Source organism: Phascolarctos cinereus, unplaced genomic scaffold (assembly GCF_003287225.1).
Source record: "Phascolarctos cinereus isolate Bilbo 61053 unplaced genomic scaffold, phaCin_HiC Scaffold_4;HRSCAF=312, whole genome shotgun sequence".
In the NCBI taxonomy this organism is placed as follows: domain Eukaryota; kingdom Metazoa; phylum Chordata; class Mammalia; order Diprotodontia; family Phascolarctidae; genus Phascolarctos; species Phascolarctos cinereus.
Genome location: NW_027555847.1, coordinates 582,078,154 through 582,092,689, shown reverse-complemented (window position 1 = coordinate 582,092,689; position 14,536 = coordinate 582,078,154). Strand labels below are relative to the sequence as shown.

General features: G+C 37.6%; 1 protein-coding gene across 1 annotated transcript in view; it reads left to right on the top strand.

The window, feature by feature from the left end:
* Positions 1-14,536, top strand: part of PIP4P2 (phosphatidylinositol-4,5-bisphosphate 4-phosphatase 2) — a 70,006-nt gene that overhangs the window by 34,069 nt on the left and 21,401 nt on the right. The window lies entirely within an intron of this gene.

Here is a 14,536-nt window from a genome sequence, read left to right as displayed (position 1 = left end):
TCTTATTTGAGCAAAAGTTATGTAACTTTTTTATTGTAAAACATGCAAGTCCAGACAAAAAAAAAGAAATTAATTCATGAAGATTAATCTTGTCAATAAATATGATCTGCTGTTCCTATTCTACTCAGCCAACATTAATGAGCACCTATTGTGTGCAAGGCTTTCTACTAGGCTTTGGGGATACAAAGACAAAAATGAAATTATCTTTGCTTTCAAAGAGTTTACACTTTGCTGAATCACAGAAAATCCAAACTACTGTGTGAGAGACTACAAAACTATTAAAAGAGGCTTTCTTAGAAAGAGGCAGAGTGGAAAAGATCTAAACCTGCAAAGGAGGTCTGGATGCCACTAAGTGAAGAGGAAGGCTAGAGGGGGCAGTTGGGTGGCACAGTGAATAGAGCACTGGGCTTGGAATCAGGAAGACTCATCTGCTTGAGTTCGAATCCAGTCTCAGACATTAACTAGCTGTGTGACCTTGGACAAATCACTTAACTCTGCTTGCCTCAGTTCCTCATCTGAAAAATGAGCTGGAGAAGGAAATGGTAAGGTGCTCCACTATCTTTGTCAAGTAAGCCCCAAGTGGGGGCACTAAGAGTCAGACACTACTCAACAACAACAACAACAACAACAACAACAGAGGGTGGAAAGAGTTATTTCCTATATGCATGAGGTACAGAAGGCAAATCTCTTTCCTCCATTATCATTATAACCTTCATCAATATGAAGTACTTACCTTCCTGTCTTACTTCATTTGAACTTCACAACAAATTCGTCTGATATTCTTGAAAGAGCATTGGATTGGAAGTTAGAGGGGCTGGTTGAAATACTAGATATTACTTATTACCTCTATGGTCTTGGGCAAATCTCTTAATCTATTTAGGCAATAATTTCTTCCTCTGTATTATGAAGAGCTGGATTAGACAATTCTAAGGTCTCTTACGCCTCTCAATCCAACGTGATCTTATAGGGTGGAGTAAATATGATGATGATGATGATGGCATTTATATATTACAGGGGTTCTTAACTTTTTTTTTCATGGACTCCTTTGGCAGTCTGGTGAAACCAATGGGCTTCTCAGCTTAATATTTTTAAATGAATAAAATAAAATACATATGATTACAAAGGAAACTAATTACTCTGAAATACAGTTGCCAGAATGTTTTAAAAAAAACAAACAAAATCACAGACCCCAGTTTAAGAACCCCTGATATGGTGCTTTAAGGTCTGCAACATTTTTTATGTTTATTATCTCATTTAAATCCTCTTTAGCCATCTCCATTCTACATATAAGTATACTGAGGTTCCGAGTGACTTGAGTGAAGTCAGGAATGAATGAATGAGTAAATGACTGATGATATTTTTGAAGGAAGGTCCCATATATTTTTGTGATTTTAATAATTCAGTATTTATTTTCCTTTTTTTGTAGATGGACACTAGATAAATAGCTCCTGAATTGAGTAAAAAAAACATATGTCTGTACTTAACAATCCTTTTCCCCCCCTGCATATTCCTATATATTGTGTCCTAATGAAAATGACATTTAAAACAATTCAAAACAATGCTAACCTAAATTTAGGGATGTTAATCAAATTTATGGATTTCCCTTGCCCAGCACCCTTACATCTCACTTAATATTTTTTTTGTTTCCTCCTATCTGTGGCCAAAATACTCCTTTCCTTCCTTCTTTATCTCTCATCTACTTCTCTTTTTCTACTCCAAATGGCCAAATGTAGTTTTTATAGAATCAGAAGGTGCTCTGAGATCATCTTGTCCAACTAGTAATCAAAGAAGGACCTTTTCTATAATTCCTCCACTTAGTGGTTATACAAAGTCCTTTTAAAGACTACCTCCATTGATGATTCTTAATTTTAAAGGTCATATGATTATACAGATTTTGAGCTGAAAGGGACCTTAGAGGCCACTGAGTACAACTCTTTTATTTTACAGAAGCAGCAACTGAGACAAGTTTTAAGTGACCTGCCCTGAGTCACATAGCTAGTCAGTGTCTAAGGTGGAATTCAAACCCAAGTCTGCCTGACTCAAGGTCCAGGGCCCTATCCACCATAAGATAATGTCTCTCTGTTCAAAAGGGCTACTGATCTACTTTTGGATAGTTCTAATTCTTAAGAAGTTTTTCTTCATATTGAATTAAAATCTAGCTCTCTGCAGCTGGCTTTGTACCTGTGGACCCTGGTTCTACCATTTAGTGCCAAGTAAAACTATTTTAAGTCCTCTTCCACATGACAGTTCTTCAGATAAATGCTTGAAGATAGGAAGCTCGGTGATAACTTGAAGTCAGAAAGATCTAAGTTCAAATTTGCACCCAGACACCTCTGTTTGCCTTAATTTCCTCATTTGTAAGATGGGGATAATAATAGCATCCACCTCTCAGCATTGTTGTGAGGATCAAAAGAAATAATATTTATCAGGCACTTTGTAAGCCTTAAAGTGCTATAAAAATTCATTATTGGATAGCTCTCATATACTCCCCTTAATTATTTTCTTCACTGGGGTAACATCCCTGATTCTTTCAATTGATTTTTTAAAAAAATATCCTTCCTGATTCTCTCACCATTGGCTCTCTGTCCACTGGATGTGCTCTGATTGGTTCATGTTCTTACTAAAATGTAGTGCCCAGAACGCAATGCATTACTCTAGATAGGAAGTGAAAAGAACAGAAGACAGTTGGATTATCACCTCCCTCATTCTGGATTCAAAGTTTTTTATTAAGGTGGCCTAATACGGAGTGTGTGTGTGTGAGTGTGTGTGCGCATGCACATGTGTGCATGCATGTGTATGTGCAATTTCACCCTGTTGATTCATATTCATCTTGAAGTTCAGTAAAATATCCAGATCATTTTTATGTAAGTGATTTTCTAGCTGTGCTTTGTCTATTATGTCCAATTGATTTTTAAAAATTAAAGTGTAGAATTTTACATTTCGTAGGATGGAAGGATTTAGAGCAGAAAAAGATTTTTAGACATCATTTAACCCTACACCCTCATTTTATAGATGAAGAAACTCAGCTCCTTAGAGAAGAACTTACTTGCCCAGTGCTATACAACTGGAGTTTGAACCAAGGTCCTCTGATTTCAAACCCACTTTTCCTTCCATGTAGCCCTCTTTAAATTAGTAAAAGAAGAAATGATTGCAAAGAGCTTCATGAAGTTTCATGGCTTCAGGAAGGTCAGTTCTTGTTGGTTTAACAGGATTACTATACTATTAGATGAAGGGCAGCTAAGTGGCGCAGTGGAAAAAAGTGGTGGTCCTGGAGTCAGGAAGACTCATCTTCCCGAGTTCAAATTTCGCCTCAGACACTTTCTAGCTGTATGATCCTGGGCAAGTCACTTAACCCTGTTTGCCTCAGTTTCCTCATCTGTAAAATGAGCTGAAGAAGGAAATGGCAAACCACTCTAGGATTTTTGCCAGGAAAATCCCAAATGGAAATGTCAGATACTACTGAAATGAATGAATAACAACAGCAGTAGCAAAGATGAGAAGAATTCTGTAGAGTCCAGAGCTTCTTAAACTTTTTCCACTTGTGACCCCTTCAGTGCTTCTTAAACTGTGTCTTGACCCACAGTTTAAGAAGCACTGAGAGTATAGACCAGTGTAATCATCATATAGAAATGGATTCCTGCAGACCACATATTGAATCAGAAAACCACAAATTAATATTATAGGTGTTGTACTGTATTTTAATTTATTTTGTTAAACTTTTCCCAATTACATTTAAATTTGATTCAAACAGCACTCTGGAGTGTGATATTTCTGGACAGAGTATTGGGTCGAATTTATGGGGATATATCCCTGTCCCTTGGGTTAAAAAAAATCAGCTTCACTACTACAGAATGGGAAGAGAGGCATAATTAGATAGCAGTTTGCTTTAAAAAAATCTGAGGGTTTTAGAGTACTTCAAGCTCGATGTGAGTTAATAGTGTGATATGGGAGCCAAAAACCTCTTTGTAATTTTAGTCTGTTAAGAGAGACATACATGGGTTCCAAGGAAAGGAAGTGCCTTGGTCAGAACACATTGTCAATACTGTGTTTTCAGGTGCTACACTTTAGCAAGGATGCTGATTAGCTGGTGAATGTGCAGAGAATGGTAACCAGAATAGTGAAGAAGCTTGATTTGTGTCATATGTGTATCGGCTGAAGGAACTGGGGATGTAAAGCCTGGAGAAAAGACTCAGGAACATGAAGGCAGTCATGTAGAAGAGGGCTTAAACTTGAACTGTTGGACCCCAAAGGGCAGAGCCAAAGGTGACAGGTTCCTCTTCATTGGAAGTCTTCAGGCAGAACCTGGATGTTGAATTGTTGAGTATTTTAAGAGTTGAGACTCCTTCTGGATATGTTTGGACTAGATAAACACTGACATCCCCTCCAACTCTAAAATTCTGTGATTTTATTCAGGAACACATTGGGCTAGATCAGGGGTTCTTAATCTTTTTCATGTATCCTGTATGGACCCCTTTTCAGAATTATAGTTTTAATGATAAAATAAGGTATGTAGGCTTATAAAGGAAATCAATTACAATTGAGATAATATTAATAATGAAATAATATTAACAAAGTATTTTGCAAACCTTAAAACACTAAATAAGTGCTAGCTATTATGCTGAAATAAAGATGTAACTTTTTCCCATGCAAATTCACAGACATTTTGGGGACATTTTAGAGCCTATGTTGAGAACTCCTGGTATCTAGGTGGCCTCTGAGCTCCCTTCCAACTCTGGGATTCAGTGAAATTTTGTCTTATTAGATTCAGCCCATCATTTTATACTGCCAAGATCTTTTTGGATCCTGATTCTTCCATTTGTCTTAGCTCTCCCTCCCAGATGCATGTTATTTGTAAATTTATTAAGAATTCCATTTTCCCTTTATTTTAATCCTTGATTAATATTATATCCTTGATTAAAATGTTGAACAGAACTAGGCCAAGGAAAAATTCCTGGGGTATTCCACTATAGACCTATCTCCAGGTTGACACTAATTCACTAATCACATAATCCTCTCTGGGTCCAGTCATTCAACCAGTTGCCTATCTGAAACATGTATTTTTATCTAACCCACATTGTTCCAACTTGTTCACAAAGGACATCATGAGACAATTTATTAGCTTACTGATATTCATGTAAGGGCTGACTATAGCATTCCCTTAATCTACTAATCCAGTAAGGCAGAGGTGTCAAAGGGGAGAAAGGAAGGGAATAAGTATTTACATAGTACCTGCTATGTGCCAAGCACTTTGTGCTAAGCACTTTACAAATAGGATCTCCTTTGACCTTCACAACAAGCCTGTGAGGTAGGTGCTGTTATTATCCCCATTTTATAGTTGAGGAAACTGAGACAAACAGAGATTTAAGTGATTTGCCCAGAATCACATAGCTAGTTAGAATCTGAGGAGAGATCTGAATTCTGATCTTCCTGACTATAGGCTCTGGGCCCTATCCACGGCTCTACCTACCTGTCTACATGGCAGCTGATTGAATAAGGCCCACAATACTCTCCTGTGTGGCCAGAGCCAGATTAAAATGTAATTGGGACATATTTAACAAAATAAATAAAAATATAATAAAACTAAGTTAATATACCACCCACAGAGAGCCTTACTTACAGATTAGTGGCCCCTCATTTCTATTTGAGTTTGACACCATTAATGGGGGATAGAGATTACACCCGTCATTTCATTGGTATAGGGAACTGCCGAGTGAGGAAACCTATCTCTTAGATACCTCTCTACAATTTATAGTCCTAAAAATTTGCCTAGAGCACAGAGAGGTTAAGTAATTTGAACAGGCTCACACAGCCAATATATGTCAGAGGTGGGATTTAATCCCAGGTCTACCTGGCTCAAAGACCAGTTCTCTCTTCGTTATGTCATACTGCCTTTCCTGTAATGCTATCAAGAAAGGAAATGCATTTAGTCTGGTATGAGCTGTACTAGACAAATCCATCCTGGCACTTAGTGTTTACTGCTCCCCTTTCTAAATGCTGACAATCAATCTCCTAATAATATTCAATTCATATCAATGAGCATTTTTAAGTGCCTACTGTGTGCAAAATGCTATGCTAGGTTGTAGGGAAACAAATGCAAAAAAATTGTATACATACTTACAGGGACTTACATATGGGGAAAACAACATACACTCATATAGGGATAGGGACTAGACCAATGATTTCATTGGCATAAGGATTACCTTGGCAAGGAAATTTCTTCTAATGTTTCTTGACCATGGTCACAGAACCAGTGTGTGTCAGAGGTAGACTTGCATACAAGTCTTCCTGGCTCCAAGACCAACTCTTTATCCCCTTTGCCACACTGCCTCACTTCCATTACAAGACAGATATCTGTATCATGGAAAGCATTATGGTTCTGGAGGTTTTAGGTGAGCTCTCAATGGCCCTTGAAAATCTAGGAAGATGATATAAATCTTGTGCCAAGCTGTTTTATGCTCTTCTTCTTTATCTTATCATTCAGACATCTTATGTCTGGCTTCACTCTGGACCCAGATAAAGAAGTCGTCCTTTTCACTTCAACCATCCATCCCTGCCAGCTGTTATCATCTATGTCTCCTTCCTTTCTTGGCTAAACTCCTTGAGATGGTCTTCCACAACAGATGCCTCCATTTCCTTTCCCTTCACTCTCTTCTTAACACTCTGATGCCATTATTCAACCAATGCAGCTCTCTTCAAAGTTGCCGGTGATCCTTTAATTACTACATCCAGTGGCCTTTTTCTTCATCCTCGTCGTTCTTGATCTCTCTGCAGCCTTTCACATTGTTGATCGCCCTCTTCTACTCGATACTCCCCTTCCCTCTAGATTTTCGTGGCATTGCTGTCTCCTGATTCTTTTCCTGCCTGTCTGACAACTCCTTCTCAGTCTCCTTTGCTGGTTCTTCATCCAGGCCACACCTAGCTGCCATGGGTGTCCCCTAAGATTCTGTCCTGGGCCCTCTTCTCCCTCTATACTGTTTTGCTTGATAGTCTCTTCAGCTCCCATGGATTTAATATCATATCTATGCAAATTATTTCCACATCTATTTATGCAGTCCTAACTTCTCTTCTGACCTCGAATATTAGACATTAGACATTCAGCTCCATATTAGACATTTCAAACTGGATGTCTCATAGACATTTTAAATTCTAGGTATCCAAAACTGAACTCATTATTTCCTCCCTTAAACCTTCCCTTTTCCTGTCTTCCTTTTTTTTTGGGGGGGGGGTTAGGCAGTTGGGGTTAAGTGACTTGCCCAGGTTCACACAGCTAGTAAGTTTCAGGTGTTTGGTTCGAGGCCAGATTTGAACTTGGGTGCTCCTGACTGCAGGGCCAGTGTTCTATCCACTGCACCACCTAGCTGCCCTGGGTCTTCCCTATTTTTGTTGAAGGTACCACCATCCATCCGGTCACCTAAGCTCACAACTTAGCTGTTATCCTCAACTCCTCACTCTCTTCCCCTATATCCAATCAGTATGAAATTTTGTTGTTTCTACTTTTGAAACATTTCTCATAAATGCCCCCTTTGGTCCTCTCACATCACCATCACCTCGGTACAGGCCCTGGTCACCTCATGCCTGAAATATTGCAATGGCTTGCTTGTTGGTCTTTCCTGCTTCAAGTCTCTCTGCACTCCAGTTCATCCTCCCCTTAGTAGGCAAATCGTCCTAAAGTTCATGTCTGACCATGTCACTTGTCTATTCAATAAACTTCAGAGGCTTCCTACTACCTCCTGAATCAAAAATAAAATCATGTTTGGCTTTCAAAGCCCTTCATAACCTGCTCTTTATTACCTTTCCATTCTTATACTTTAATACCTTCATTCTCCATGCTCAAGCCTAGTGATACAGGCTTCCTTGTTCCTTGAAGGCATTACTCCATCTCCCAAATGCATTTTCCTTGGCAACCCTTCATGACAGAAACACTTTCCCTCTTCATTTCTGCCACTTGGTTTCCTTCAAGTGTCAACAAAAGTCCCACTTTCTACAAGAAACCTTTCCCAATCCTTCCTACTCTATCTAGTGCCTTCCCTCTGAGATTATCTCCAACTTATCCTGCTTATATCACATTTGTATGTAATTGTTTTAATAAGCAATTTGAAAGCAGGAACTGGGTTTTTTTTTTTTGCCTTTTTGATCTCCTCAGCAGTTAGGAGAGTGCTTGTCACATAAAAGATGCTAAATAAAAGTTTCTTAATTTGACTTGATGTGTTTACTTTCCAAGGCCAAATCCTCTACATGTGCCCTTGATCCTGTCCCTTCCATCATCTCCAGAAAATTGTGTCTACTATCATACACATTCTTTTTCTAATCTTCAGTTTATTCCTATCCAGTGATTCCTTCCATGCTGCCTACAAACACATCTGTTTCACCTGTCCTTTAAAATAAAATCCTCCTTCTATCCTACTGCCTCTCTATTGTTCTCTTCAGTTCAACTCCTTGAGAAAACCATCTACGCTTAGTGTCTGTACTTCCTTTACACTCATTCTCCTGCAAATCCTCTGTAATCTTACTTCCAATCTCATCACTCTACTCTCCAAAATTATCAGTGATCTCTTAATTGCCGAATCTAATGACATTTCCTTAATCCTCAACCTTCTTGACTTCTGCAGTATTTGACATTATTGATGGCCTTCTCCTCCAGGATCAACTCCTCTGTCTAGGTTTTCATGATACTGCTCTCTCCTAGTTCTCCTATTGGTCTGACTTCTCAGTTCTCTTTTTTGGACCTTCACCCATGTCACACAAATTCACTGTAGGTGTCTCCCAAGGCTCTGTCCTGGGTCCTTTTCTCGATTCCTCTGTATTATCTCACCTAGTGAACTCATAAGTCGCAATATGTTTTTCATCTTTATGCTGATGATTCTCAGATCTTTTTATCCAACCCTTGTTTTTCTCCTAAGCTAGTTTCACATTTTCACCTCTTGAACTGGATTTCCTGGAGGCATCTTAAACTCTTCTTATCCAAAAGAATTCATTAGCTTTACCCCTCTATCTTCCTTTCTTCCCAACTTCTCTATTACTGTTAAAGGCATCTTCTCAGTTCTCCAGGCTCCCAACCTTAGTGTCATTCTCAACTCATCACTCTTATACATCCCATATAGCCAATCTACTGCCAAGTCTTGTCCTTTCTACCTTCACAAATCTTTTGGGTGTGTCCCCTTTTCTTCACCCATGTAGCCACCACCCTAGTTCAGGTCCTTATCACTTCTTACCTGGACTCCTACTAAATCTTTCTGCCTCAAGTCTGTCTTCCATTTTGATTCATCTTCCACTTGGCTAACAAAGCAATATAAGTACACTCCTTATATAATAAACTCTAGTGGTTTCTTATTACCTTTAGGATAAAAAATAAAATCCTCTGTTGGACTTTTAAAGCTCTTTATAACCTGGCTTCTTCCAACATTTCCACTCTTCTTACACATTTAGTCCTCTCCATGAACACTATCATATACCTACACTGGCCTACATTCTGTTCCTTCCTAGGTAGGACATTTTGTCTCCCATCTCTGTCCTTTTGTACTGGTTGTCCTTCATACCTAATGCTCTTTCTTCTCGTACCTGCCTGCTAGCTTCCCTGGCTTGCTTCAAGCTTAGCTCATGTCCTAACTTCTCAAAGAGGACTTGCCACTATGTTCCTTCAGCTGCTAGTTTCCTTCCTCAATGAGATTACCTTCCACTTACTCTGCATATTTCCTTCATGACCTACTTATTTACATTTTGTCTCTGCCATTAGAATATAAACTCATTTAGGGAAGGTACTGTTTTTGTCTGTCTTTGTATCCCCAGCACTTAGCATAGTGCCTGGTACATAGTATGTGCTTAATAAATGCTTCTTTACTGACTGACTCATATCTGCAATAGGTTTCCAAAGTAAACAGCTGCTGGCATGTTAGAACAATGTAGGAAGTTAATGAGCTACAGTTATAACTTTAGATTTATTTATTTATTTTTGTTTGCTTGGCAAGGCAGTTGGGGTTAAGTGACTTGCTCAGGGTCACAAATGGATTTATTTTTAAAGCAATTTTCAATTGTAATGCTATAAGTAATAACATGTACCAAAATAGTACACTGTTACTCTCCAGTTAAAAAAAAGAGAGAGAAAGCAAGAAGAGAGCTCTAAGCACGTAAGATGAGAGAGCTTGGAGTGATTATGAACTAAATTTGTATTGGGAATTACCTCAATGAGGAAATTGTGGATCACTACAATTGTCCAGGATGTGTTTTTTTTTTAAGATAGTTGCCTTTGGTTTTAACTCATAATCATCTAGACACTGTTAACTAAGTGCAATACCATCATTCATTCAGCACATCTTTATTGGACATGAAAGTATGCTAATTGCTGTCCGGGGAACAAAAATTGCAGAAGATTCTTTGAGCCACAGAATCTTTGAACTTTACCATCTTAGGTAACCTTATAATCTTAGGGACCTTGCATATACCTAATCCAACTCTTAATTTTACAGTTGAGTATACAGGACTGAAAGGTTTAATTGATTGGCTGAGGTTACAAAACTAGGTATCAGAGATAATGTTATTAACCTAAGTCTTCTGGCTTTCAGTGCAGTATTCTTTCTACTATGCTTGATATACAAGAGGCAGTCCTATTATCTGGCAACTTGATACCTTTTTGGAGAGCTGAAATATATGCAAAAATAGCCTCAGTACATGTGAATTAAAATCCTTATAACTTCCCCAATTTTTTTTAACATTCATGTAACTAAATGAACAACATAACAGGGTCAGAAAATTGACTGGGTCTTATTGTAGAGTGGGATAAATTAAGTACCTTCAAGTTTAAAAGAAAGAATCAAGTGACTCTGGCCTGTGTGATCAGTGGCATTTCACCTGGACCTTCTCAAGTGGCAGGATTTCAATTGTAGAGATTTGGGGAGGCAGGAGAAGGAAGATATTCCCAACAGTAAGATGGCCTGAATTATGTTCTTGAGTTACAAATTTCTGGAGACATGACAAATAAATACAAGTACACATGGCCTTCTGTAATGACAACAGCATATTCCCATTTGCATAAAATGTCTGAATGATGTGCTTCGAAGCACCCCAGCTCTTGTTATTGTTCTGTATTAACAACTCACATTTCTATAGTTCTTTAAGGTTTACAAAGTGCTCTCTTCACAACAACCCTGTGAGGTAGGTGGTGCATGTAGCATTCCTTCCATTTTACGGATTAGGAAACTGAGACTTAGAGACATAAAATGACTCGCTCATGGTCATATATTTAGTCTCAGAGCTGTGATTTGAAATGAACTCTCCTGACTTTACAAGTCCTGGTCTTTTTCTTCTCTTTTTTCAATTTATTGATATCTTTTTTAAATATTACTTAGATTTCTCCCTGTAATCCACCCTACTCCTCCTCTCAGAGAACCATGCTTTAGAACAGAGTTAAAAAAAAAGAATAAGAGGAAGAAGAGAAGAAAAAGATTCAGTCAAATCCTTAATACATAAAAAAATCGGAAGTTGTATGCAGTAGTCCACACCTGTAGAATTTCAAAAGAATGGCATGAGATATCTTCATATATCCCTTCTTTGGAGCTAATATTGTTCTTCATATTTTCACAACTTTAATTTTTTTTTTACTATTTTATTCCTTCCATTTACATTGTTGTAGTCATTGTGTAGACTATTTTCTTGGTTCTACTCACTTTGCATCTGTTAATCTAAGTGTCTTCATGCTTCTCTGTGTTCATCATGTTCATCACTTCTTATAGCATAGTAATACTCCTTTACCTTCATATAGTATAATTTGTTTAGCCATTCCCCAATAGGTACTTTTGTTTCCAGTTCTTTGCTACTACAAAATATACTGCTATAAATATTTTGGACTATGTGAAGCATTTATTTTTGTCACTAACTTCCTTGGGTTATGTGTTTAGCAGGGGAGTCTCTGAGTTAAAGGTTGTTGAAAATCTAGCCACTTTTTCTGAATAATTTCAAAGTGCTTTCTAAAATTGTTGTAATAGTCCACAGCCATATGAACAATGCATTAGTATACTTGTCTTCCACTACCCTTCCTTCCCACCCCCAATTGCCTATTCCAATCTTTTTATCTTTATCAACTTGTTGGGTATGAGGTAAAACCTCAGGCTTGTTTTGATTTGCATTTCTCTTATTATTAGTGATTTGGAGCATATGGTTTAGGATATTTTATTATAATAAGGTTTATTATGTTGATTTCCCAACGTTGAACCATCTTTGCATCTCTGGTATAAATCCAGCTTGGTCATAATGAGTGATTTCTTGGGAGGAAAATTCTATAATCTGTTTGATTTTATTTAATTTTTTTGAATTGATATTTTTTAATGATAGTGGTCTATAGATCTTCTGTGTTTTTTCCTTTTCCAGTTTAAGTATTAGTATTACATTTGTTTCCAAAAGAAGTCTGGTAGAGTACTTTCTCAATTTTTGAGAACAATTTATGTAGTACAGGTATTTATCATTCTTTAAAAGTTTGAGGGGCAGCTAGGTGGCACAATAGATAGAGCTCTGGCCTTGGAGTCAGGAGGACCTGAGTTCAAATTTGGCCTCAGACACTTGACACTTACTAACTGTGTGACCCTGGGCAAGTCACTTAACCCTGATTGCCTCACCAAAAAAAGGGGAAAAACAGTAAAAGTTTGAGAGAATACTTTCATAAGTCCATAAGGACCAGAAGTTTTCCCCTTTCTTTTTGTAGTTCCTTTGCAGCTAATTCTATTTCCTTTATGAGACTAGATTACTTAAGGCATGAGTTCTTAACTTGGAGTCTATAAACTTATAAAACTATTTTGAGAAGATAGTAGAGTAGCAAGGAATATAGCAAACTCTTTTATGGTGACAGGAATGTTCAAGACATAACCCAGAAGAAAATGGCTCCAAAACATCTACAAGCAAAGTCTCAAAGAAAAACTAGATTTCCAGAAAGACATGAAGCAAGAGTTTAAAAAAAAGTTAATTTTTTAAAATAAATTAAATGAGAGTACTAGAGAAAAGAAATTAGAGCTATAGGAGAAGAATTGGAAAGTAAATTAATGGCTTGGCACGGGAGGTTTAAAACCTTGCCCAAACAACAAACTCTCTGAAAATTAGAAAGTACCAAATAAAAGCTAATGGCTCCATGAGACAAGAAGCAATATTAACACTGAAAAAATAGAAAATATAAGGCAACTCATAGCAGAACCAATTGACTTGGGAAATAAATTGAGGAGAGATAATTTAAGAATTACTGGATTACCTGAAAGCCATGACCAAAAAAAGAACTTATTCATCATTGTTTTTAATCATGATTTTCAAAGACTGCAACTTTTCTTAAATGATTAGTGTTTGAACTATTTTCCAAATTGTTTCTTTTTAATATATATTTACTTTCATTTTTCAATCTTTTGATTTTGTTATAATATTTTTTGTCTTATGGAGCCATTGATTTTTATTCCGTCTATTCTAGTTTTCAGGGAGCTCATTTATTGGATAAAGTTTACTACTTTCTCATCTAAGCAACTTATTCACATTCCAATTTCTTTTTTTAAGGACCTCTATTTCGTTTCTTATCTCTTACTTCATTTCTTCTAGGGATTCATGTGGTCTTTATAGAAATTTTTTTTTCCTTTGAGTCTTTGCTTGTAGCTGTTATAGAGTTAGATATGCAAAGAGGTTCATAATGCTTGGTATTTAAAAAAAAATCTGTTCCTTTCTCCAGCTTTAGTTCCTGAATTAGAGCTTTGAACTAGTGCCAGTATCTACCCCCTGCTTCACTTTTGGATGGAGTGGTTTATAATGCTTGGTCTCACTCTGGGTTCCCTGGGTTCTGGTGATGAATTCTACCTGCTGGGGCTATGCCTATCTGGATTAAATTTTAGAACACTGGATCAATTAGAGCTCTCTCTGGTATCTCAAGACAGAGTGTTGGGAACATCACAACTCCTGAGCCTGGGCTATCCAAGTCTGAGCACTGAGGCACAAGATATTACCAGCTCCTGTTCCCTTCGGCTTCCAAAGTCTCATCCCTGGGGCTTTTCCAACCCTCTTGGGCATGTCCTCACAGTAATCCTTAACTCTTCCTGCCTCTAGACACAAAGCCTTGCCAGGTTATAAGCCTCTTCTTTCTGATCACTGGTCACATTGTTACGTTCTTTCCTATTTCTGTGGACTTCTGGCTGGCTTTAGTGCAGTTCTGCCATAGAACTTATCACTGTAATTTCTCATTAGATTTTTTTTTAGGCAGTTGGGGTTAAGTGACTTGCCCAGGGTCACACAGCTAGTAAGTGTCAAGTGTTTGGTCTGAGGCTGGATTTGAACTCAAGTCCTCCTGACTTCAGGGCCGGTGTTCTATCCACTGTGCCATCTAGCTGCCCCTTCTCATTAGATTTTTTGATCATTATTCAGTCTAGGGCAAATTTAAGAATTTTTCTGTTGTATGTGTAAAGGAGCTAGGGAGTTGACCTATTCAGGTAGCTGTTTTGTCAGGAAAGTGCTTATTGATTACTTTCTTTTCTAAAAAAAAAATTAGTAATAATTCTTCCCCATTCAGTTCAGTGTTTAATTA